Source organism: Phoca vitulina, unplaced genomic scaffold (assembly GCF_004348235.1).
Source record: "Phoca vitulina isolate PV1807 unplaced genomic scaffold, GSC_HSeal_1.0 scaffold85, whole genome shotgun sequence".
Classification (NCBI taxonomy): Eukaryota; Metazoa; Chordata; class Mammalia; order Carnivora; family Phocidae; genus Phoca; species Phoca vitulina.
In genome coordinates, this window is record NW_022589788.1 from 1,268,935 (window position 1) to 1,294,602 (window position 25,668).

Here is a 25,668-nt window from a genome sequence, read left to right on the forward strand (position 1 = left end):
AAAGGGAACCTGTCCCAATCTTTGTGGGTCGGCTCCGCTCTGGGCTGTGGGCAGCGCTGCGGGAGCCTTCACTTCCAGCTGACACTGGGCCTAGACACCAGCCCCAAGTGAGCCTGGGGTCTTTTTGGGTCTTTTCCAAGTGTGTGAGCTGCCCCGGGCATGCACGTGGCTCTCTAAATTTTCTGCTGTTCATAGGCAGCCTTGAGTGCCCAAGCAGTTCTTCTTTTTTTTTTTTTTAAGATTTATTTTATTTAGAGGGAGGGAGAGAGAGAGTGTGTGCACGAGTGGGAGGGGCAGAGGGAGAGGGAGAGAGAATCTCCAGCAGACTCCCCGCCGAGTGTGGGGCCTGGCGTGGGGCTCGATCCCACCACCTGGAGATCACGACCGGAGCTGAAATCAAGAGTAGGACGCTCCACCGACGGGACCACCCCAGCACCTAGTCCCCAAGTTCTCCCCAGCTGCTCCCCGCAAGCTCTCAGTGCTCGGTTATTTGCCTGGCCTGTCATCCTGTGCTTCGAGCAGCTGCATGCTGTTCACCTCACAGTGTTCTCCAACAGTGCCCCCACTTGTCTGCCCCAAGTGAGTTCTGAGTTAGGAGAGACGATGCCTGCTGTCAGTCTGCTGTGAGAACAGACTAGATGCTGCTCTTTGCACACAAGGTCTGCTTGCTCCCTCTGGAGCCAGGCACCTGGGTCCCACATGGGGGTGCGCCAAGGGCAAATGCCACAAAGCTCTTCCACAGTCTGCAGTTGCCTTTTTCTTGACTCAGCATTTCCTTGGGTGCTGTAAACTGTTGACTGTTTTTCAGAGTTCTGACAAAGTTGGCTCTGACAGTTTTTGCTTGATTTTTTGATGTTTCTGCTGGGGGGACAGAACCTCAGAGACGCCTACTTTACCATGTTCACTGGCATCTAAGAGCTCACTAATTTTTACCACATGATTTCTAAGTACCAATGTATCCTTTGTGCTTTTTCCACTGTGTTAAGATATTTTGCCCACTTGTTTATCTCACCCTTGAACTTGATATCATTAACAGCTTTATTTAGATGAGAAGCAAAAAGCCAACATGCATTCATGCTCAGAACAAATATGTGTCAACTCCTAGGTCACCGTCCCCCCTCCCTCCCTCTATTTGGGAAATCCTACGGGTGCTCCAAGCCTGCTCAGCAAAGACACTGCTGAAAAACTTGCTGGGACTGGCTTTCCCTGTTTCTTGCCCAGCCCCATCTGTGACAAGGGCTCAGACAGACCCTCGGATGGCAGCTGCAGGGAGGGAAGAAGGGAGCGTTTTAGAGCAGGGCGCCCACAGCCAAGCACAAAGGTGGACCTCTCCTCGGTGCTGTAGAGTCGAGTTGTCTGACAAAGCAGCATTAAACTCTCCCAGAACCTGCTTCTGCCCAAAGTGTGACAAGATCCAAACAGCATAATCAATCAATAGATATTATGGACATAGAAAGAAACCATGCTCTGGTAACAGAGAATACACTTTCTTCCTGAGCACATACAGGCACTCACAATAACCCATCATCCATTAGGACACACAGAGAACATCAAAAGGTTGCACAAAGCAGAAATATTAAAATAACATTCTGATCACAGTGCAAGAAAACTAAAAATTAAAACCAAAGCCCCTCCCCCCAAAACAGAACAAAACAAAAAAACAAACCAAATCTCATCTACCTAGAAATAAAACAAAAAACACTTCTTTCAGATGACTTTTGGGTGAAGAAAAATACAAACAGAAATTATATAACTTCTACTGAAAGCACTGTATGTCAGACCCAGTGGATTATATTTAAAGCAGTGAGGAGATTTTGTAGCCCTAAACACTTACATAAATAACAGTGAGAGAATGAAAGGACAGTTGGCCCTTGAACAGCACAGGTTTTAGGGGTGCAGACCCCTGCACAGTCAAAACCCATGTTTCACTTTTGACTCCCCCAAAACTTACCTACTTATAGCCTCCTGCTGACAGGAAGCCTTACCCATGACATAAACAGTTGATCAACACACATTCCACATGTTATGTGTATCATATACTGTATTTTTACAATAGAGTAAGTCACAGAAAAGAAAATGTTATTAAGAAAATCATAAAGCAAGGAAAAACTAAAGAATTATCACAGATAGATGAGACTAAAGAGACATAAAACTAAATGCAATGTGGGATCTTGGACCAGGAAAAAATATATTAATGGAAACACTATTGAAATTCTAATAAAATCTTTTAGTTATTTATTAGTATTAAAAAAAAAGAAAATCATAAGGAAGAGAAAATACATCTACAGTACTGTCCTGAAGCAAAAAAGTCCTTGTGTAAGTGGACCCATGCAGTTCATACCCGTGTTGTTCATGAGTCAACTGTACATAAACTAGGTTTTCAACTCAGAAAATAAGAAAAAGAACAACAAAGCAGATCAAAGAACACACAGGAGGGAAATAATAAAGCTAGAATAAAGATGGGAACAGAAATTGATGAAGTAGAGAACAGCAAAACACTAGATCAAATTAATAAATAAAAATCCTGGTTCCTGTAAAAAATAGAATAGACAAATCATTAGGTGGTTTAATCAAAAGGGAACAAGCACAGATATACAAAATAAGAAACAATAAGGGAAGGGAACTAAACATATGCAAGAAGTTAAAAAAATCTTAAAAAGTTATTTTGCAGAACTCTATGCAAATAAATTTAAAAACTTGGGTGGACAGGGACATTTCTTAAGAAAACACAGTTACAAAAATTGGCCCAGTAGAGACGAAAGTTAAACAGACCAGAGAAGAATATCTAAAGAAGAAACAGAAAATTATACCTTATAAAGCCCTCCACGCCCAGATGGTTTCAAAGGAGAGTTCTATCAAACCTCAGAGACCAGAGAGCTCCTAGCTGTCTAAATTGCTTCAGAGCATAGAAAATGAAGAAAAATGTATTTTATTAAGTATGTATAACAGTTATTCCAAAACAAGATAGAGTATAATAAAGGAAAATAATAGACCCTACCTCCTATGAATATTGATCAACACCTACTCCTAATAAAAACTCTTGGGAAAATAGGAATAGTTGGATACTTCCTTAAAATTGTAAAACACACACCCCAATCCTAAAGCTGTCATTTTACTATATGGGGAAACACCAGAGGCATTCTTACTAAGGTCAGAAGCAAGGCAAGGGTCCTCACTACCTCCAATACTATTTAACACTGTTCTGGAAGTATTAGCCAAATCATCAGAGGCATAAGAATTGGAAAATTTGAAGAAACCTATCTCTAGTTGCAGATGACAAGGTAGTATTTTGGAAATCCCTAGAGAATCAATGAATTCATAAAGTAGTGGGAAATAAAATTAGCATAGCAAGTCAATAGCCTTCATGTACGCCAATAACCACAGAATGAAGATACAATGGAAGAGAGGACCTCATTTACAACTTCAACGAAAAAGAAAAAATACTTAGGAATAAACAACAAGAAATGTGTCACACCTATATGAAAAACCTTTAAAACTTCCTGAAAGACACAAAAGTAGATGTGTTTGAATGGAAAAGCATCCCTTGTTCTTGACTGAAATGTTTCAACATCATCAAGATGTCAGCTCTCCCTATGCTCATTTGTGTATTTAATGCGATCTCAGTAAAAATACCAACAAGCTTTTCCCTGGAACTAGATGCTAACATTCATGAGGGATATAAAGGCTCGCGAACAGGAGAGCCGCCCAGACATTAACACAGGCAACAAGCTCTGTAGGGTGCGGTGGTGTGGTAGGCGTGTGAAGAGCCAGGGCACCGGAGCAGGACAGAGAGCTCAGGGCCAGACTCGACGACGACATGCAGAAATCCCCTGGAACAAAGACGGGATTCCTGGTACATGGTTCCGGGACTGCTGCAGAGTGGTGTGGAGAAGGCGCCAGAAAACACGGCAAGCTCCTCTGTAACCTGGATGTAGGAGAAGGCTTTCTGACCGTGACTTCAAGTCTAGATGCGGAGAAAGGAAGGGTGGATAGATCACCGCCGCCGCCGCCACCACCCAAAACCCCACGTCTCTTGTGTGGCCTAAGATACCATAAGCGAAGACAAAAGACAAACAACAAACTAGGAGAAAATATTCATAATATGGATCAGAGACGAAGGGCTAACACCCTAACGAAACACAATGTTCCCACGAAAGAAGGATGAAAATGGCCAAGAGGCAAAAGCCAAGTTCAGTGTGTGGATTTCCGCTGGCCGCAGTGGGGCAGGGCCTCCGGCTCCTGATAACTCAGAGGGATTCTGCTTTCAGGTGACGGGGTGGTGAGCCACCCCTGCACCCCCAAGCCCAGGTCAGCTGACCCTTCCTGGTGCAGGAGAAGTGTGTGAAGCAGCTTAACACGAAGTAAGATGACTGTTTCGGGATGCAGGCTGAAGGCTAACTTGTGAGTGGAGGTTGGTGTGGTCGGCAGAGAGGACCAGGTTTCCTGGTGTTTTCTTTTATTGGTTTCTAAAAATTAATTTATTCAAGTATAGTTAACACGTGATAAATTGCACCCATTTTAAGTGTACAGTCCAATGAATTTTTAAAAATGCATACACCTGTGTCACCACCAGCACAATCAAGATACAGGACATTCCTATCACTCCAAAACGTTGCCTTGTGCCCTCTGAAGTCAAACCACCCCCAATTCTGCAACCCCAGGAGGCGCACATCCAGTTACCCCCACTGCAGGTTAGATTTCCCTTACATGTTATATCAATGGAAGCATATGGTACATACTCTTTTATGTTTGGCTTCTTTCACTCAGCTTTATAAATATAGTTTAAAAATTTTTATTATTGAAGAATAGTTGACATACAATGTTATGTTAGTTTTAGATGTGCAACGTAGTGATTCAATAATTCCATACATTACGCACTGCCCACCGCAATAAGTGTAGTCACCATCTGTCACCAGACAGTGTTATTACAATACCATTGACTATATTCCCTGTGCTGTCCTTTTCATCCCGTGATTTATTTATTATATAACTGGAAGTTAGTACCTCTCAATCCCATTCACCTATTTCATGCATCCCCCCATCCACATCCTGTCTGGCTGCCACCAGTTTGTTTTCTGTACTTATGAGTCTGTTTCTAGTTTTTTTGTTTGTTGGTTTGTTCATTTGTTTTGTTTTTTAGATGCCACATATAAGTGAGATCATATGGTATTTGTCTTTCTCTGACTTATTTCATTTAACTTAATACCCTCTGGGTCCATCTATGTTGTCACAAATGGCAAAATTTCATTCTTTTTTATGTTTGACTAATATTCCAGTATATGTATATATTTTATATACCACATCTTTATGCATTCATCCATTGATGGACACTTGGGAAGCATCCATATCTTTATGCTATTGTAAATAATGCTGCAATGAACACAGGGGTGCATTGTGTCTTCAAGTTAGTCTTTTCCTTTTGTTTTGGTAAATACCTAGTAGTAGAATTACCAGATCATATGGTATTTCTATTTTCAACTTTTTCAGGAACCTCCATACCGTTTTCCACAGTGGCTGCACCAAATTACATTTTCACCAACAGTGCAGGAGGGTTCTTTTTTTCCCATATTCTCACCAATGCCTGTTGTTTCTTGTCTTTTTGATTCTAGCCATTCTGACGGGTGGGACGTGATATCTTGTTGTGGTTTTGATTTGCATTTGGTGAGTGATGTTGAGCATCTTTTCACGTATCTGTTGGCCATCTGCACATCTTCTTTGGAAAAATGTCTATTCAGGTTCTCTGCCTCTTTAAAAAATTGTATTATTATTGTTATTTTTTAGTGTTGAGTTGTATAAGTTCCTTTAAATTGTGGATAGTAACCCCTTATCAGATATATCATTTGCAAATATTTTCTCCCATTCAGTAGGTTGCCCTTTCATTTTGGTGGTGGTTTCTTTTCCTGTGCAAAGGCTTTTTATTTTGATGTAGTCCCAATAGTTTATTTTTGCTTTTATTTCCCTTGCCTCAGGAGACATATCCATAAATACGTTGCTAAGGCTGGTGTCCAAGAGATTACTGCCTGTATTTTCTTTTAGGGGCTTTATGGTTTCAGGTCTTGCGTGTAGGTCTTTAATCCATTTTGAATTTATGTTTGTGTGTGGTGTAGGAAAGTGGACCAATTTCATTCTTCTGCATGTGGCTGTCCAGTTTTCCCAACACTATTTGTTGAAGAGGCTGTCTTTTTCCCATTGCATATTCTTGCCTCCTCTGTCATAGATTAATCAACCATGTAAGCATGGGTTTCTTTCTGGGCTCTCTACCCTGTTCCATTACTTGATGTGTCTGTTTCCACGCCAGATGGCTTGCATTGCTGTGTGTATCCTTAGTTCACGTCTTTTCCTTGCTGATAGTTTTCCTTTGACACAATTTGCGTATCAATCATCTGTTGATAGACATGGATTTTTCTAAGTTAGGACTACTGTGAATACAGCTAGCAGGAGTTTTGACACAAGTCTTTGTTTACACGTGTATGTTTATTTCTCTTGGATAAATACCTGAGAGTGGAATTGCTGGCTTGCATGTTAAATGTGTGTTTACCTTATAAGAAAGGTTTATTTTTTCCCGAATGGTTGACAATTTTACACTCCCAGCTGCACCATATGAGAGTTGTGGTTGCTTCACATCGTTGCCAACAGTGATTATTAGTCTTTTTAGTTTTAGCCATTCTTGTGGGTATGGAGAGGTATCTAATTGTGGTTTTAATTTGCATTTCCATGATAACTAGATATTGAACATATTTCCATGTGCTTATTGGCATTTTTTTTATGAAGTGTCTGCTTAAATCTTTTGGGGGTTGTCTTCCTATCATGGAGTTGTAAGAGTTTTGTATACATTTGGACAGTCATCTGTTGTCAGAGATGTGTGCTGTGCATATTTGCTCCCAGTCCGTTGCTTGCTTTTTCATTGTCGACTGGTGTTGTACTAGAGCAGGTCTTTTAAATTTTGATGTAGCCCAATTTATCAATTTTTCAATTAAGTAGCTGGTACTTCTGGTGTCCTACCTATGAAATCTTTGTCCCAAAGATGAAAGGATTTTTTCTCTTATGTGTTCTTCTAGAATGTTTATAGTTTGAACTTTTATGTTTAGATCTATGATCCATTTTGAGTTTATTTGTGTATATGGTGTGAGGTAAGAATCAAAGCTCATTTTCTCTAAGTGGATATCCAGGTACTCCAGCATCACTGGAAAGATTCTTTACGCCACCAAATTCCATTAGCACCTCTGCTGAAAGTGAATTAATCATATACGTGAGGGTCTGTTTCTGGACTTTGTTCTGTTTTAATAATTGATGTATCTATTCTTATACTAATAACACACTGTTTTGATTACTATAGCTTTATAGCAAGTTCTGAAGTCAGGTAAAATTCTTCAAAATTTGTTCTTCCTTTTCAAAATTGTGGTTATTCCAGGCTCTTTGCATTTCCATATAAATTTTAGAATTAGTTTGTTAATTTCTGCAAGAAAATCCTGCTAGGATTTTGATTGGGCTCATGCTGAATTTACAGGTTGATTTGGGGCAACTTGACAACAGAATTGTCTTCCAATCTATGACCACAGTATATGTCTGTCCATTGTTTAGGTCTTAATTCGTCTTCGCAATATTTGTAGTTTTCAGTGTGCAGGTCACACACATATTTTGTTAAATTTATCCCTGAGTATCTTAGGCTTTTGGATGATATTTTAATTGTATTGTTTTGCTTTAAAAATTTTTTTCAATTGTTTATTGCTACTATACATAAATACCATTGATTCTTTTTTGAAAAGACTTTATTCAAGAGAGAGAGTGAGAGAGAGCGAGAGAGTGAGAGAGAGCATGAGCAGGGGGAGGGGCAGAGGGAGAAACAGACCCCCCACTGAGCAGGGAGCCCAGAGGTGATGCGGGGCTTGGTCCTAGGACCCCAGGATCACGACCTGAGCCGAAGGCAGATGCTTAACTGACTGAGCCACCCAGGCACCCCTAAATACCATTGATTCTTATACATTAGCTTTGTTTCCTATGCCCTTGCTAAATATTCTTGTTGGTTCTAGTACCATCTTTTGTCAATCTCTTAGAATATTCTGTGCACACGATGATGCTGTCTGCAAAGAAAGATAGTTTACTTCTTTCTTTCCAAACTGCATCCCCTTTATTTTTATTATTGTCTACTTCTGCTTTATTGCACTGGTTAGAACCTCTGGCACAATGTTGAATAGAAGTTGTGGGAGTGGACATTCTTGACTTGCTCTATTCTTTGGAAAAATAACTGAGTTTTTCACCACTAACTAAGATGTTAGCTATAGGTTTTTCGTCTATGCCTTTTATCATATTGAGGAAATCCCCTTTCTATTTCTGGCTCACTAAAAATTTTTATATTTTTATAATGAATAGATCTTGAATTTTGTCAAATCCCTGTCTGCATCTATTGAGATAATTATGTGGTTTTTCTCCTTTATTCTCTTAATATCATTAATTACATTGATTAATTTTTGAGTGTTAAATTAACGGTGCATTCCTTGGATAAACTTCAATTGGTCATGGAGTACTGTCCTTTTTCTATATTGCTAGATTTGATTTGTTAATATTGTGAAGAATTTTTGCCTCTATGGTCATGAGGTCTACTGGTCTGCAGTTTTCTCTTTGTGCAATATCTTTGTTTAGAATCAAGGTAATTCTGGTCTCATAAAAAGACTGGAGAAATATTCACTCTTCTTATCTTTTCTGAAAGTATTTATAAAGGATGGAATTACTTTCTTAAATGTTTGATAGAGTTTACTAGTGAAGTCATATAGCACTGGGAAGGTTTCTATTACAAATTCAACTTTTAATAGATAAAAAGCTTTCAAGTTGTTTCATATTTTTATCAGTTTTTGTAATTTGTATCTTTCAAGAAATCTGAGCTATCAAACTTATGGACATAAAGTTGTTAATTATATTTCCCTAGTATTCTTTTAATATCTGTAGAGTTCATGTTGATGTGCCCTTTTTCATTCCTGATATTGCTGCTCCCCACCCCCCACCCTGCACCAGTCTCCCTAGGGGTTTATCAGTTTTATTCATTTTTTCAAAAATCCTGCTTTGGGTTTCTTTGATTTTCTCTATTTTTATGTTTTCTATTACATTGATTTCTGCACCTCCTATCTTCCTTCTACTAAGGATTTAAGTTGCTTTTATTTTTCTAGCTTCTTAAGGTGGAAGCTTAAAGCTTTGATAATTTATTGTAGACTTTTCTTATTTTCTAATATAAGCATTTAATGCCACAAATTTCTGAGTACTTCTTCAGCTGCATCCCATAATTTCTTTTTTTTTTTTTTTAAAGATTTTATTTATTTATTTGGCAGAGAGACAGAGAATGAGCACAAGCAGGGGGAGTGGCAGGCAGAGGCAGAGGGAGAAGCAGGCTCCCCACAGAGAAGGGGGAGCCCAATGTGGGACCCGATCCCAGGACTCCAGGATCATGACCTGAGCCGAAGGCAGTTGCTTAACCAACTGAGCCACCCAGGTGCCCCTGCATCCCATAATTTCTGACATGTTGTGTTTTTATCTAGCTCAGAATATTTTCTTTTTTTAAAAAGTTTTCTTTTTTCTTTCTTTTCCTTTTTTTTTTTTTTTTTTAGTAATCTCCATGCCTAATGTGGGGCTCGGACTCACAACCCTGAGACTGAGGGTCGTGCACTCCATCAACTGAGCCAACCAGGCGCCCTGAGCTTAAAATACTTTCTAATATCCCTTGTGACTTTTTTCTTTGACCCATGTGTTTAGAAATATATCCTTCATCTTCCGGATATTTGGAAATTTCTTATATATATTTTTTGTGCTTAATTTAATTCCACTATTTTATAGGACATATTCACTTGATTTCAATTCTTCTAACCCTATTGAGACTTGTATCTTGATGAATGCTTCCTTGTGCACTTAGAACCATATTCTGTGGTTGCTGGTGGATAATGTCATCCAGCTTCTGATTTTCCCTGTACTTGTTCTTGACAATTATTGAGAACGTAGTGCTGAAATCTCGAGCCCCGCTTGTGGGTCTGTCTGTCTCTCCCTTCAGTCCTGTCAGGCTTGCTTCATGGCTTTGAAACCCTCTTCTGAGGACTTGTTTTCCTTTGTGAAACGTCCTTGTCTGTGCTTGGGAACATTCCTTGTCCTGAAGTCTAATGTGTCTGATACTAACACGGCCATGCAGATTTTCACCTGATTGGCCTTGGTCTCCCGGTTTTTAATGTGGGCTCTCCCCACTGAACAGCACACTACGTCTCCCATCACCGATCCCAGGTTTGGGGAGCCTCTAGGGCCTTTGTGAAGAGCAAGTTTCTCTGCCTCCACACGGCTGGGCTTCAATACAATGACAGGGAACAATGTCACCTGCATTGTGTCACCTTGCATACCAGAAAAAAAAAGTATAAGATCTTCACTAGTTGTGTTTACTTGCAAAGTGGCTGCTAATAAGTAGATACAGAGCAGATGTCCCATGAACTAACATACCTAGAGCCTGAAAGAATTTAGAGAGTTTGGCTTATATGTTAGTTTCCTTTGGCTGCTATAAGAAATTACCACAAATTTGGTGGCTTAAAACAAGGGATGTGTATTCCCTCATAGTTCTGGAGATCAGCAGTCTGAAATCTGAATCACTGGGCCCAAATCAAGGGGCAGCAGATCCCACTTCTGCTGATGCTCAAGGGGAAGGGTCCATTCCTTGCTTCTTTCACCTTCTGTGCCTACTGGCATTTCCACTCCTCATTCCTTCTCTCTGTCTCTCGTGCACACACTTTTGATTCCTATGATTTCTCTTTTTGTTTTTTGTTTCCAAAATCTGGTCTCATTGTCTACACATCTTAAATACTTTATGGTTCACCTGTTGTGGTGGTCTGAATAATGGCCCACCGAATCCCTAGAACTTGTGACTGTTACCTTATATGGAAAAAAGGATCTTTGCAGCATGATTAAGTTAACGCTTTTGAGATGAGAAGATTATACTGAATTATCAGAGTGGGCTCAAAATGCCATCACCATGCCCTAGTAAGGGGGAGGCGGAGGGAGGACACACAGCGAGGAGGCCGTGTGACCGCAGGGCAGAAATGGGAGTGATGTGGCCACAAACCAAGAAGTACCACTCCTCACTCCTACATCTCAGCTGCCTAGATGGCATGGATGGCAAACTCAGGCATTGGTTCGACAAAGGGTTTACGTAGAATTTCACCTACATTGTTTTTATACAGATCCCTTTCCATTTTCCCACTTCTCGCCAGCTGAACAGGAATCTAGTTTGGGCTTCCTTAAATTAGAGAACCTCTGACCTTTTGCATACCCTGGCCTCTGGGTACCCACTGTGACTGTGACCACTGTTGCTAGTTGGCCAAGGGTATGTCTGTGGGGCATTTTGTTCCTCATCCAACATCCAAAGCTCTGTTTCCACTTTTACATGTAAAAGACTGACTCTCTCATTAAAAGAATATAATAGTTAGACTAGACTAGAACTATGAGCCACTTACAGAAGATACACCTTAAATATAAGGGCACAGAAAAATCACAAGTATAGTAACAGCATGGGGAAAAGAACATGCAAGCTCCAACCAGAAGAAAGTTGGCTTAGCTGCACTTATATCAGAAAAAATAGTTGTAAGTTTAAACATGTCTAATAATATAGCTCCAAAAATACGAAGCAAAAATTGACAGAACCGAAAGGAGAAATAGACAAATCTGTAATGATAACAGGAAACTAATTTAACTCTCTAATAGCTAGTAGAACAACCGCTCAAATATCAGTAAGGACACAGAAGATGTGAGCAACATGTCTACAAACTTGACCTAACTGACATACGCAGAATACTGTACCAGTGGCCAGAGGGTATACATCCTCATCAAATGCACAACGGCAAAACAGACCTCATGCTGTTCTGAAAAGCCACTGAAAACACATTTCAAAGGATATAATTCCTCCAGAGAATGTTCTTTGACTGTGGTGGAATTAAGCTAAAAATCATCAGCAGCAATAACAACAAAAACTAGAAAATGCTCATATACTTAGAAACTAAGCATTTTACTTCTACACTTTGGGTCAAAGAAGAAATCACAATGGAAGCTACAAGATATTTTCAGCTGGATGATAGTGAAAATAAACATATCAAAATTTATGAGATACAGCTAAAGTCATGCTTAGAAAGAAAATTATAGCTTTAAATCCATATTAGAGTGAAGAAAGGCTGAAAATCAATGCTTAAATATCCAGCACAAGTAGTTGGAAAAAGAAAGAACAACATAATAAATCCAAAGAAAGTAGAAAGAAAAAATAATAAAGAGAAGGCATTAATACAACGGACAAACATACAATAAAGAAATTTAACAATGACATAATTGGTTCTTTGAAAAGATTAATCAAATCAGTAAGTCCTTAGGAAACCTGAATAAGAATGAGAACGAGAAGGCACAAATTACCAATACTGAGAATGAAGAGGGAGTGTCCTTCCAGACCCTACAGTCATCAAGATAAAAAAAAGAGGCTAATATGAGCAACCTCATGCCAATAAATTTGGAAATATAGATGAAATGGACAAATTCACCATAAAACACAATATACTGAAACTAATACAAGGAGGAGCAGAAAATCTGAGCAGTCATATGTCTATTAAATAAGTTTAATCCCACACAAAAAAATCACAGTCCCAGCTAATTCACTGATGATTTCCTCCAAACATTTGAGGAAGAAACAGGACCACTTTTATACAAACTCTTCCAGAGAATGAAAAAGAAGAAATACTTCCTGACTCAAAAACCTGACAAGGAAATTAAAAGAAAGGAAAGTTATGTCCAGACTGCTTGCAAAAATTTAAGTACAAAATCTCAAACTAGCAGAAGAAAATATGACCTATTCAATTGAAAATAGGAAAGAAAAGAAAACACAGTACATTGAAAACATAAGACAGAAAAGGCTTAATATATCAGTAACTATTACAGATGTATGTGAGCTAATTCACCAATTAAGAGAATGGGACTCACAGATTGAATTTAAAAATTTTAATATTGGGGTGCCTGGGTGGCTCAGGCCTGGATGGCTCAGTCAGTTAAGCATCTGACTCTTGATCTCAGCTGAGGTCTTGATCTCAGGGTCATGAGTTCAAGCCCCATGTTGGGCTCCACACTAGGCATGGAGCCTACTTAAAAAAAATTTTTTTTTAATATTATGTACAGAAAGACAGAGAAAGGTAAAAATAAAAGAATAGGAAAAGATATACAAGACAAATATGTTCTCCAAAAGAAATCTCAATATTGATAAAAATTTATTTTATTTTATTTTATTTTTTTTAAAGATTTTATTTATTTATTTGACAGAGAGAGACACAGCGAGAGAGGGAACACAAGCAGGGGGAGTGGGAGAGAGAGAAGCAGGCTTCCCGCAGAGCAGGGAGCCCGATGCGGGGCTCGATCCCAGGACCCTGGGATCATGACCTGAGCCGAAGGCAGACGCTTAATGACTGAGCCACCCAGGCGCCCGATAAAAATTTATTTTAAACCAAGAAAAAGTCATAAAGGACAAAGAAGGAGATTATATTCTGTTTAAAGTAAAACAAGAAGATATATGCATCGTGAACATACAAACACCTAACAAACAATTCAGCCTCAGAACCTCTTAAGAAAAAACTTACCAAACCACTGGGAAAAAACTGATCAGCAATTATAATGGGAGATTCTGGCATACTCCTTTCAGAAATGTGTAGATCAAGCAAGCAAGCAAACGAAAACCACCGAAACTGAAGATCCAAGCATAAGCAATCAGTAAGCTGGGGCTGCTAGGTGCATATGGAACTCCACAACCAATAAGGTGAGGATCTTCCAAATAGCAGTAAAAAAACCCCAAATACCTGACAATAATTTTGAGAAGAAATGTGCCAGATCTTCATGAAGGAAGGGATGTGAGGATATGTGGAAGATGAGCCACGCTCTCGGACAGGAGGTGACACACTGGCAGATGTCAACGCCCCCATGCTGAGTGTGTGTTAGTGGTTTCACACAGGTACCAGTGGGATTTGGGGGTGAAAACTTTATAAAGTGATTCTAAGTTTCACCTGAAAAACAACCCCAATGAGAATAGTCAAGAAGATGTTAAAGAGGGTGAGCAGTGAGGATATACGCGGAAGGTAAATACTGACACTGATGTAGAAACAGAGAAGTCAACAGAAGAAAACAGAAAGCCCCAAACAGGCCATAGTACATATGAAAACACAGTCAATAACCTGGCATCTCAAATCTATGCAGGGTTGGAATTGTTTGGGAAACTATAAAGTTAAGTGTCTACTTTATATCATACACAAAAACAGAGACAAATTAACATAAAACAAGATATTGTGGAGGGATAAACACTTGTATGGAATGGAAAGCCTGGCGGCAGCCCCACACTCACACACCTTGCTCTCTGACAGACGGAAAGCCATGGGAACAGTGCAGACATTCCCAGACACTACACTGGGATCACAGGCTTGCCACACTGGAAGGAATCAAATTAGACCTTGGTTTTTATGTATCACAAAATAACAAGATCAGAGCCCAGATGGATTAAAGGCCTAAACATGAACAACAACAACAAAAAACCAAATCTTAAGTACAATTAAAGAAAACAAAGGCGAATACAGGTTTCTTCAAATAGGAGAGTATTAATGAAAAGACACACACAATACAAACCATAATAAGGAATGAATGATAAAGTAGTCTACATCATAGTTTTAAAATCCTGTATGATAAAAGGTATCATAAAAAATTCAAGAGACAATTAAAAACTATACACTGGGCATATAAAGGAGAAATAGGGTAATACCCAGAATATATAAAGAACCTCTACAAGTCATTAAGAAAAAATAGAAAACTGGGCAGAGGATATAAACAGATAATTTCTAGAAGGGGAAATTGGAATGGCTAATTCACAGAACCTTATTAGTCCTGTAAAAAGCAAGTAAAGGCCACCTCACTTTCCACAGAGTAGACCGGCAAAGATGAAGTCTGACCATACTTAGTGATGACACAGATGCAGGGAAACAGTTCCAGCACACAGTGGGGCAGCTGCCTGAGAGGGGCCCAGGGGAGAAGTGCAGACCCTGACCCGCCATCAAGTTCTTGGAAGCAGAGACACAGCCTGGGCCAAAGACGTACTTCCTGGGGATCTCCAGGCTGGCCGGAAGCCCACTGACCTTCCAGTGGCCAGGCCCACAAGGCAGGCAGAGAAGCAGTTTGGCTTAGGAGAGAAAGAGGTGCAGAGGGGAGGGAGGCCCACACAGGCAGCCAGTCTCAGATGGGGTCCCAGGGCCCGTCAGGCTCAGATGTAGAGCCAATAAATCTCCAGCTGAAAAGCTTGGTATTTCTTAGTGTCCTCACAACGAGTGACGAAGACACTCATTTAAGGTATAATTAATTCCCTTAGTGTTTTTTTTTCTTTTGTAAAATATACATAACTTAAAATTTATCATTTTAACCGTGCCCAAGTGTAGAATTTGGTGGCATTGTGTACATTCATGATGTTGCATAATCATCACTATGACTTATTTCCAGAACTCTTTCATCATCCCAAACTCTGTACCCATATTTCCATTCATGTTTTAACTTTAATTACAGAAATTGTTAGGGGGAGTCAATAATTCCTTTTACCCTTTTCTTTGTTGTTGTTTTACTATTGAGATATATTTACATGCCATAAAATTCACCCTTTAAAGGTACAAACTTCAGGGCTTTTTAGTACATTCACACATGCTCTGTCAACAATCACTACTAATTCCAGAACATTCTCATCACTCCAAAAAGAAACCCCATACCTGTTATGTCACTCTCCATTCTCCTCATGTCCCAACTCCTGGCCACTGGTAGTCTATTTTCTGTTTCCATACATTTGCCTGTTCTGGACATTTCACATGTATAAATGGAATCACAGAATATGTGGCCTTTTGTGACTGGCTTCTTTCACTCAGTGTGATGTTTTCAAGGTTCATCCATGTAGTAACAGGTGTCAGTACTTCATTCCTTTCTGTGGCTGAATACTAACTATGCTGCCGTATGGACCACAGTTTGTCCGCCTTTTCTGTTGAGGGCCTTTGGGTGATGTGCACACTCATGTGCAGGTTTTCTTGTGGACAGAGGTTTTCATTTCTCTGGGTAGATACCTCGGAGTGGAATTGCTGGGTCATATGGTAACTTTGTTTCACTTTTCTGAGGCACTACCAGACTGTTTTCCACAGTGGCTGCACCGTTTTCACCCACCAGCAATGTATGAAAGTTAATTACTTTTCTCATAGGAAAGCAGATTAGTCCTTGAGCTCTTTATTCAAATTTCCCCTAGAAAACCACTCCTGGAGTCCTGAATGCATAGTTAGAATTCCCTGGACAGGGATCTGACTGAGAGGCGGAGGCCCACGCTGCTCCCGTGCCCAGCTACGGGGCTACCACGGCCCCGGTCAGACCACATGCGCTGGTTCAGAGGCATCTGTGGCCGCAGGAGGAAGCAGGGCCCTGATGGCAGATTAGGTCCTCAGCTCAGGGCTGTCCACTCACTCAGCTCCTGGGCCCCGAGAGGAGGTCCAGCCAGCGGGGAGTGGTGCCTGCCACGAGCTCACGCCCATTCAGGGGAGGTGAGTGCCGTGGGGGGGCCGCGAGGGAGGCAGTGAATCAGACTGAGCCTCAAAAACATGCACAGGCAGGGCATGTGCACACACATGCACACAGTTACGTCCCTCCCAAGAGCACTGATAACAGCTACCATTTCCTGAGTATCTACCGAGGCCCCCCGTGACCTCCCTTCTGAGCTCAGTCAGCTGAACTTACCCGTTTGGTGCTCCCTGTGGATGTGGCAGAGACTCTCCAGTTCCACAAGCTCGGACTGGACTCCTGCTTCCTCCCACTGCACCCCCTTCTCACGGCCCCCACCGCCCACTCAGGCCTGACTCACCCTGCCGTCCCCTGCTCCCCACATCCTAAATCTTATCAACTCCACTCCTGCTGGCTCTGCCACCTCTGCTGACTTCTCCCTGATTCAAGCCTGTTACCATTCCCCCAGACGATGCAAGGACCCTGCTCCAGAGCCACAGAGAAACACCCATGCTTCCTCGCTGAAAGCCAACCCACAGGCTTCTAGTCCAACATGGAAGGTCGGTCACACACATCTATCTCTGTTCCCTCCTGAGGCTCCACTAACATAAAGCAAAGGAATTAAAATAAATCTACAAGAAAGAAGAGAACAGGAGAGAATCCCTTACCAGCAGCAAGGGGTTTCATTTCTGCACATTTATGAGAGACGGTGGGGGCGGGGGGGCTGGGGTGACAGCTGGGAGGACAGGGGCAGCCCAAAGCGGGGGAGACGTGGGGCTGAATGCAGGGGCATGAATTCCGCCTTACGCACAGAATGGCTGAGTGCCCTGACTCCCCCACCACCCGCCCCCAAGTACCTTCGTTGTGAGTCTGGACAGGCATGTACAACCCCAGACAGATGAGGAAGAGGAGGAAAATGAACCAGAGGGTTCTCGACAAGATGGATGGCCCAGGAAAAGTGACCTCTACCTCCACCCGTGGGCATGTCCCCAGTGTGGTGTTGTGAAGGGAAGTCTGCAGGCTGACAATCTCTGCTCATTGGGCTGGGGGCTCTGAGCAAGCGGGCATGGCCCCGCTCTGAACTGTGGACAGACGACCGCGGGTCACCAGAGCCCCAGGAAACCTGAGTTCTGCGCCTCCCCGTTCTCCAAAGCCAGCTCTGACGCCGGCCTTCCCACTGCTGAACCTGGTGGCCCCCTTGGTCCCGGCTTGCGGGGACACCCTGGAAGAAGGCAGGGCGTTGTTGCGCACGTCACTCCTGCTGCCTCAGCTCCTCCTCGGGCTCTTCATTTCTTCAGCCAAGGTCATCTCTGTGCATCTGCCTTTGGTTTATAATGCTAACTAAAGAAATTCCAGAGTCTGGCCTTAAAAATGCAAGTCTTCATAGTTAAAAAAAAGTCTAAGAAATAAATGAAGGAGATGTTCCCTCTGCCTTGCAGCTGTGGAGAAAGAAACATCTTCAAGACCCAATTTGAAAAAATCTCCCATGGAGAAGTCCACGTGAACACCCTTCCTGGTTTCCTGTCAATGTGAACCCTGGGCTGGATATCTTTCCCTACGTCCTCCTTTTGAATCTCTCGAGGGACGCTTGCAGGGCTCCCAGGCTTCAGAATCTATGCCATGTCGGGGGGGGGTCACCCCAACAGGCCCCTGTAATTCTGATCGGTTGTTGTACTTGACATTTGTTTTAATGATGTGAACGCGGGCCACATAAACACAAGTCTCGCCTGCCGCCTAAGAATGTTACCACAAGCCCTGCCCTCGCCTGGGCAACTTCTGCAGGATGGGGCTAGGTCCAATTTAGGGGCAGGTAGGAGTGGTCCATCAGACCATACTGCAGAGGGCCTCGTGCCTTCGCTGCCTCTGCCTTGTTCACCACCCTCCCTTCTCTGCTGTGCGTCTTCTTGCCCAAGAGCTCAGTTCCCCCCCTTCATGGAAGCCTCTCTGACCACAGGCTGGGACAGGGCACCGTCCATTACCCTCTCTGCACCTGTACTTCTCTTTTATGACCTTTTAGAAAATGTGATGGAATATTCAGTTGCATTGTGTAAGGTCCATCTTCCCCACTGATGACCTGTCTTCACGGCTGTATCGTGTGATTGATGTTCACATATCTGTTGAGTACATGAGTGGGATCATCTTGGGAGGTGGGCGTCCTTACTCCCATTTTATAAATGAAAAAGATCTCGGATCACACTAGTAGCCAATGGCACAGCTGGACCTGGAGCCCAGATGGAACCAGGGAAGGGAGGAGGGCATCCTGGGAACACGGGGACGAGGGGAAGAGGGCCCTGGATAAAGCGTCAGGAACACTTTCACTGCGAGGCAGAAGGTGCAGGGCCCCTGGCACAGCTGCTCTCTTGTCCCAAGGGGAGGAATGACCTGGTGGACTACTCAGCTCCAGCTCCGACGCACGGTCTGTCCTCCCATGCAGCGAGCCCTGCCCTCGCCTGGGCAACTTCTGCAGAATGGGGCGAGGTCCAGTTTAGGGGCAGGTAGGAGTGGTCCATCAGACCATACTGCAAGCCATGCTTTCCACTCCAGCTTCATCAGAATGAAGCCCGTGGTTTGGAGTCTGTTCTCCTGACGTCCTTCTCCGTGGGTTTCTGTGTGGCGTTTCCCATTTCTACCTCCTTGAGTCCTCATGCTGTCCCGTGTCCTGAGGGATTGGACCCTGAGGCGCTGCAGCTTCACCCTGGCAGATCTCAGAGGGTGAGGAGTGGACTGTTCCTGCTCCTCTTGGGGGAGCTGCGGCCCTGGTTGCATCTGTGACCTTGTAGACTCCGTCTCTGCCTCCAGGAAGACTGCCTAGACCCTGGGACTCGCTCCTCCAAGCACGCCCACTGGGGCTGGTGCACAGGGCTTTGCCCTGCCACATCTCAGCAAATGGTCTCCTCTTCAGCTGAAACCCCAGTGGAGGCCCTATCAGTAGGAGGCTAAGGAAGACGAGTGGGGTGCTTACTCCCTAAAGCCCCAAGGGTTAAGAGCCATGGCTCTAGAATCACAAACCGGATATGGATCACGGGCCTTAGGCAGCGACTATGTGACCTTGTCCAAGTTACTAAAACAACCTCGGCCTCAGTTTTTCCAAAAGATGGGGGAATAATCACAGGTTCTTGTTGGTATTAAATGAGATGTCTTTAAAACAGTGCAAGGCATAACGGTGAGTGCTGTTTGTATTGTTAAAGGGATAAAAAGAAGAGAAGAAAGAGGGATAGAAGCCTTCTGGGCACAAAAGAGAGGACATGCACAGGCCATCAGAACAAAAGCAAGTTCTGCCAACTTTTCTTCCAAATCTCTTTTAGGGCTCCAGAATAAATTATTCATTGCATTAAATGTATTGAAATCCATTAAAATTTAAGAATACTCTTAATGGAATATTATCCCAATTCTTACCTCCCAGTTTTCTCCCTGTAAGGCAGGCCCTGTGACTCTATGTGTTGCCCAGACTCTGGAGCTTGGCTGTGGCTGACCGGAGACGCCCCTCGTGGGGCCAGAGTTTTGTGGCTGACGTCTACCCCCTCCCCCGGCCAGTGCCCCCTCTGTATGAAGCACTAGTCTTCAGCACCTCAGTGGGAAAGCAGCAAAATGACCATGGTCATCAAGCATGCAAATCCACTCTCCTCTTTGACAAGAAGAAGCAGTGAATAACCCACTTCCACTGGAGATGATTCTGCTCATCAACAGGACTTGGCTAACTTGCGGTGCTTATTAATCTGCGCGTCGCTCCTGTGATGTTTTGGAGAACAGGTAACATTAGGAAGCTCTGAGGGCCAATAAAACACTGAATTGTTTAAAAATTGCCAATGCCTGTAGAAGTACTGCAAGGAATTAAATATGCCAGAGAGCCAAGCAACCTCTTAACAGAAGGGTCTGGAAGATCAAACAATACCACTTAGGAGAAAATGACTGGATGAGAAGAAAGAAAAGAAAAAAATCTCTGAAGCAGAAGTAATGGTGAGAGGAGCCTGTGCTGTGATCAGTCATCACAGCAGAACTTTAGGAGCATTATAAGGAGTCCAGGAAAAAATAATAATGCGTGATAATCAGATGTTTGCAATGCATATATCTTGAAATCAGTGCCATAATATGTATCCTAAAAGACTAATAATATGACATCTTAATTACATATTTATTGAATTTCATTTAAAAATAAATTTCGCTTTGGGAAAAGCAAGGGCTGTTTCAGTGACTGAATAAAATGCACATTCTGTTTCTCTCTTTAGTTCTGTCAATTTTTGCTTCAAGCTTTTTAAGTTTTTTTAAAATTTTTTTTAAAGATTTTATTTATTTATTTATTTGACAGAGAGAGAGAGAGAGAGAGAGATAGCGTGAGAGGGAACACAAGCAGGGGAGTGGGAGAGGGAGAAGCAGGCTTCCAGCCAAGCAGGGAGCCCGATGCGGGGCTCCATCCCAGGACCCTGGGATCATGACCTGAGCCGAAGGCAGACGCTTAACCACTGAGCCACCCAGGCGCCCCTAAAGTTCTCTTATTAGGCACATTCAGGTTTAGGATGGCTATACCTTCTCGATGAATTTGTCTTTTATCATCATGAAATGTCTCTTTTTATTTCTAGTAATGCTCTTTGTTTTGCAGTTTAAACTTCCCATCTTGGAATTTTAGTTTTATTTACACCATTTGCATCTTGTTCTCTGTTCCTCTTTTCTTGAATTCTTTTGGGTGAATCACATACTTTTTATTTTTAAAGACTTCATTTATTCAGTTGAGAGAGAGCAAGCACAAGTGGGGGGGCAGAGGGAGAAGCAGACTCCCCACTGAGCTGGGAGCCCTACACCGGGCTGGATCCCAGGATTCTCAGATCAGGACCTGAACCGAAGGCAGATGCTTAACAGTCTGAGCCCCCCCAGGCACACCGAATCACTTATTTTTAATATCCCATTTTATCTCCTGTGCTGACTTGTCTAGGTATTGTGTTACAGTTGCCCTAGAAATTGTAACACGCATCTTCAAGCCGTCATAGTCTGCCTTTAGATAGGATTACAGTGAGGCACGGGCAAGTGAGAAACTTGCAGTAACATAATTCCACATTCTCCCCCTCCTGCCCATTGTACTTTTTATGTCTTATATATATATTTTTTAATTTAAATTCAGTTAGCCAACACATAGTACATCATTAGTTTCAGATGTAGTGTTCAACAATTCATCAGTTGCGTCTAACACCCAGCGCTCATCACATCACGTGTCCCCATCCCCCCACCCTCCTCCCTTCTGTAACCCTCAGTTTCTTTCCTGGAGTTAAGAGTCTCTCATGGTTTGTCTCCTTCTCTGATTTCTTCCAATTCAGTTTTCCCTCCCTTCTCTTCTGCACTGTTTCTTATATTCCACATATGAGTGACTTTTCATATGGCTTCACTCATACGTGGATTATATTTTATTTCTATGCTGTAAACTTAAAAAACTGTTTAAAGTCTTTTCAAGAATTCAAAACCATATATAAGTCGGATATAGAACTATACAAAATATATAAAATAAACAATGTAAAATGAAGCTAAGCATGTTTCTGTATCTGTCTTCACCGTCCCTGGGGTTCTTTATTCCTGCCTGCACCTCCAGGTCCAGTGGCCTCATTCTCTCCAGCCTGAAGAACTGCTTTTGACATTCCAAGTAGTGCAGGTCTGCTAAGACACGTTCGTTCAGATTTCATAAATCTGAAATTATTTTGCCTTCATTTTTGGGAGATAATTTTCTGGATACAGAAATCTAGATGGACTCTTTCAGCACGGCAAGGATGTTATCCCTTCATCCTCTGGTCTCCACTGTTTCTGGGAAAATTCAGCTGTAATACATACTGTTCTTTGTATATAACGTGTCTTTTTCCCTCTGCAGCTTTCAGGGTTTTCTCTTCTCTTTGGCGTTTGTGAGTTTGACTGTAATGTACCTAATGTGTGGTTCTCTTTGTGTTTAACTTATTAGGGATTTGTTGAGCCTTCTCCATATGCAGATCAATACCTTTAATTAATTTTGCCAAGTTCGCAGCCATTTTACCTTCAAATTCTCCGTTCTCATGAGATGCCAAATATACACAGGTTAAACCATTATATTGCCTCACATATCTTGGACTCTCTGGTTGGTTGGGTGGTTTTCACTTTTTTCCTCTTTTTATTTCATTTGGGACACTTCCTACTGGCCTGTCTTCAAGTTGATGTTTCTTTCCTACACTGGGTTCAGTCTGCTGTGAAGCTATCTGATGGATTCTTGGTTTCGTCATTGTATTTTCATCTTTTACATTTCTATTTGAGTCCTTTTTATAGTTTCCACATCTCTATTAAAATTAACCATCTCTTAACACATATTGTCTACTTGTTCATTTAGATACTTTGGCATTTTTATAATAAAAAAAATCTCTTCTGATAGTTCCAACATCTGGGCCATCTCTTTGGTTGACTTATATTGATTGCTTACTCTCTTGGTCGTAAGTCACATTTTCTTATTTCTTAGGTCTTAAAATGCTAAAAAAATTATTTGCTAGACATTTTGGAGAGTAGAGACTGAAGTAAATATTTACTTCCTAAAAAGGACACACCATTTTTTATGTCAGGCACTAGAGCTGGGAGCAAAGTCAATTTGATCTGTGGTTGGGCTGGGTCTGGACTTTATTGCAACTTTAGTTTGATTCGGTTCACTATTGAGTTGTAATGTTTTGAAAGTGGGATCAGAAATTTCCCTTCTATGGGGTCTGCAGTCTGAGAACTGGCACAATTGCCAGAATTTCTTGGAGCTTTGCAGTTACACTGTCAGTGTTTCAGACCACAAGAGATCTCTCTTTGTGTTACCAACCAGCTGCCAGCTTTTTGGGTTGCTAGGAAGTTCGCTTTGCCCTCCAGTCTCACCCAGCTTTCTGCACCATGGGAGAGCGCTCCTGTACCAGAATGCCTGTCAGGGGGCTGTGGGTTCTCCCAGCCTTCTGCCGTAACCCAGCCCTTGGTGGCTGAAGGTCCCGGGATGCTGAGCGTTGACTACTTTCAGCTGCCCTGACCTGCCCTCAGCTTTGATATTTGCCCCTAGACCCTCAATAAAGACTCATGGGAACAAGTTGATAAGTGATGGGATCTGTAGCTGGGCCACTTTAGAATTCTGTCACACCAGCCCACATTTAATTAAGCTTGGCTGGTCTCTTCCTCGCCACTGAAAGATAGAGTCCTCCACTGCCGGCCCTCCACCAGTGATGAGAGAAGCCTTGGATTTCTTCATGTCTGTGAAGGGCTCATCACTGTCTGGAGTTCTGTTCACTTAGTTGTATCCTCAGCTCTCTGGTAAATTTAGAAAAACTAATTTTGTAATTTACTTATCTTGGTTTTATTGTTAGGGTTAGAGCAACAGTCTCTTGTGATTTTTTCTTTACAACTTTTTTTTTAAATTAACATAGAATGTATTATTTGTTTCAGGGGTACAGGTCTGTTCTTTTTTTATATCTTAATAGAAATTCATCGTTTAATGTTCTCATGAATTACAACTTAAAAAACAGCCCCACTAAGATAGCCACGTGTTAGGACATCTAATCCACTACAGGATGAGGTGCGCATCAGAAGAAAGGTGCAGAGGGGGTCATGCTCACTTTCCAGGGGATGTGACCTATAAACTTGGCTCCTCCTTCAGGTGGCAGTGTGACCCAGGAACCCAAACCACTAGGTTGCAAGAGGTTCTTCAGCACTGTTCGTAGTAACCCAACAAAAACCCTCTAAGTTGTTCTTGGCCTTCTAGGCATAGAACATCTCAGGCAGTCATGGAAAGTCAGCCTGGAGTGCCCAGAGCACACATATAATCCTCCACAACACTAGTCTGCTTACTCAGAGATTACTGAAGCCTGGTATAAACTCATTAATGAAGCAGACAGAATGTGGGATTAAATTCATCTTTAATGGAGACATACCTAAATTGTGGCAAAACAAATGGTTGCACCGTTGTTGTGTGGCAAGGGCAGACGAGGCTATGCTCAGAGGCCTACACGAACAAGGGCTGGTTCTTGTTCATGCAGCGCATCCATCATGGGTCAGCTGAGGTTCTGCCTCATGTGATCTACATCCTGTGATTTAGGGGTGCAGCCCAGCCCGTATCTGGAACAGTGATGGCTGTCATATGGCAGAGGAAGAAGAGAGTCTGGAGAACCCCGTGTGACCCAGTGGTGACAAACATCATTTGCATTCATATGCCATTGGCTGAAGCAAGTCACACAGCCAAGCCGGAGTCAATGGGTGAGAAAATACACTCTTCCTCTGGGGAGGAAGACAAAGATTTTTGAATAATAATATATCTGGTCACACATATTTGCTTTCCTCCCCCTTGTCTAGGTGACAATCCCAAGTCCCATCTGAGCAGGGCATCAGGATTTTGTGATCATCTTCATGGCAGGTCTTGATGCGGTTCCTCTTTCTCTGTAGGCCAATGGACTAAAAAGTCCAGGCTTTCCCGGCACCCAGGTGAGCTGTAGCTGCTGGGCGGCACAGGACGACCACAGCAAACACACCGGTCTGGAAACGGGAAGAGTGCGAGACGCATGGCAGTCAGTGTCTGCAGCATTCTCATTGGGTAGGTGCTGAGGGGGCCCTTCTCTGGGCGTGAAAGAGGGTCCTTGACAAGGCCCTGAATCTGTTCCTCAGGAGTATATTCCTAGTCCATTGCTCTCCATGGCTTTTTATCCATCTCCTGGGATTTCCTTTTCCATTATATTTCTTGGCTACATGTAAGAGGGCAGTGAGAAATTTTCTTTCCCTGGGGGATGAGCATATATCCCAGACAGCATCTTCCCGTAGAAAATGTGGGGCCCCAGGGTCTAAGTCTCAAACAATCAATGCCTCTTTTAGTCCAGACTGGTGGTCCTCTGGGGAGTACCACTCTTAGGAACGTAATCAGTTCCATTTGACTTCATTCAGCTCCACGGGCCAACAGCCCCATCCATAATTCATTTGGAGATGTATCCTTTCTCTAGACTTTACTGCAGGTGCCTTGAGTTTATCAGGAGTTTGTGGGAAAGCCACCACTAGTCTCTCTTTGTCTGGAGCTACGCGGTCTAACTCAGAACTTACAGGTGCCACCTTGAGTCTTTCAGAGACATGAACGGTAGGCATTAAGGCCACACCTTTAATTTGTTAAAGGCGGTGTTT

At 42.5% G+C, this 25,668-nt stretch overlaps 1 protein-coding gene across 1 annotated transcript in view; it reads right to left on the reverse strand.

Annotated features, from left to right (window-relative positions):
- The window catches only part of POLN (DNA polymerase nu), a 145,908-nt gene that overhangs the window by 22,090 nt on the left and 98,150 nt on the right, over positions 1–25,668 (reverse strand).